This window comes from Lucilia cuprina, chromosome 2 (assembly GCF_022045245.1).
Source record: "Lucilia cuprina isolate Lc7/37 chromosome 2, ASM2204524v1, whole genome shotgun sequence".
In the NCBI taxonomy this organism is placed as follows: domain Eukaryota; kingdom Metazoa; phylum Arthropoda; class Insecta; order Diptera; family Calliphoridae; genus Lucilia; species Lucilia cuprina.
In genome coordinates, this window is record NC_060950.1 from 39,298,124 (window position 1) to 39,300,188 (window position 2,065).

Sequence of the window (2,065 nt, forward strand, 5' to 3'; positions counted from 1 at the left end):
ATATTGAAGTAAGTTATGCAAAATTTGATGAATCCATACGGGAGATGTCAAGTCCCAATTAAAAGTTCTCTCGTTATACTCTAAATGTTCTTATAGATTCTCATATATAGGATTTTTTCTATATTATTTATATGGGGGCTCCAAGCCCCTTTTTTCTTAAAAATGTTCAAATCAATATTAAAGTTCTCCCTGCAAATTTTTAAGAATTTAGTTGTAATAGTTTCCAAGATAAACGAACTTTTGTATTTAATTAATATGGGAGGTGCCGCTCCCCTCATGGGTCCGCCAATTTCATACCCAAAATGATAACATGGATGTTAAAATAATTCGTGCAAAGTGTTAATATTCTAACTTTAATAGTGTCCAAGATAAACGAATTTTTATATTTAAATTATATGGGAGGTGCCACGCCCCCTAACGCGAGTCCTCCCACATATTGACACTAAAGCAAGCCCGACGAAATTTGATGACTCCAACTGTTATATTATCTCAAGATAAACGAATTTTTGTATTTAATTAATATGGGAGGTGCCACGCCCCTTAACTAACTGTTATATTATCTCAAGATAAACGAATTTTTGTTTACATGGATGTTAAAATTTTAAGATTCTAACTGTAATAGTTTCCAAGATAAACGAATTTTTGTATTTAAATAATATGGGAGGTGCCACGCCCCCTAACGCTAGTCCGCCCACTTTTTATCCTAAATAATCATATTGACACTTAAGTGGCTCCGACAAAGTTTTTTATATTATCTCAAATTTACGAATTTTATATTACCTTAATGTGGTCTCCTCACCCACTTGAAATTTCAAAATAAAAAGTAGCATATTCCAGACATACAGGAATACGCTGTGAAAATTTCAAAATCGGTTCAGCCGTTTAGTAGTCTATAAGGTTCAAACATACAAATGAATACACATTCATTTTACTTTGTTAATACACAACAACCAAGCTGAATCTTATATTCACCATGATGTAATAAATAGAACAGCCAGTAAAAAAATTATTACAATAAATCAAAATATACCAGTTCTAAAACGAAAAAGTATTAGAAAGTCTCCTTTTTTATATTTTCGATCAATCAGGTTGTTGCGTATGTGCATAAAACCAAAGAGTCGAAGTACACAACACAGGTTTCGCGCCTTTTAAGCGGCATGTTACACACCACGCGTCATTTTGAAACCTATTTTAATGTTTTTAAAGACTATTATTGTTTTATAAATCAAAATTTTAAGTTTTTGCATATTTTGTTATATTTTTCTTCCATTGTTGAAGAATTTTATTTTAGTTTATTCTTATTCTACACAAAACAAAATACAACCCTGATCAGCTGCCGACGCGTCAAAAGTTGAAAGTTACTCAACTTTTTGCGGCAGACGCGTTACAAACTACAATGTGTAACTTGTTAAATAAAAATACACTTTTTTGACAGAAGCCTATAAGACCTGGTTCACACTAAGAAACTTTTTTGGGAAACTTTTGATTTTTGTGTGTGAGGGAAAAAGAAAGAAATATCAACCATCTCTTTCTCTCACACACAAAATAGTTTCTCAACAAAAGTCTCCTACACCCAATTTACACGATGATTTTTTTTCATGTTTGCCCAGACGTCTGTTTTCATGTTTGTCGGTGATTGGTGGTGAGCGGGGAAGAGGAGAATGGGGGGTAAGAAAACAAACATGATTTGGGATTTTCATGATTGTTTTTGACATTCCTCTTTAAAGGCGCAATTTACATGAAGACTTTTCAGACGTCTGTTTTTTCCAATTCTCTTTTGAGAATCTTCAAAAAAATCATGAACATTTATACGGTGATTTTTTACATGCAACTATGCATGTCTTTTTTTGATGTTTAATTCTATAATCCTTTTTAATTACTTATTCGTAGTAAAAATAAAATGAAATTTTTAAGATAAAAACCATTTAATTTGATTTAAAAAAATTTAATTACACGCAATATTATTTTTTTAATGCAAATTTTAATGTTTTCATGTAAAAAAAGACATAATTATTTATTTTACATGAGCATAATATCAACAGTACGAATTAGTTTAAAGAGGAAT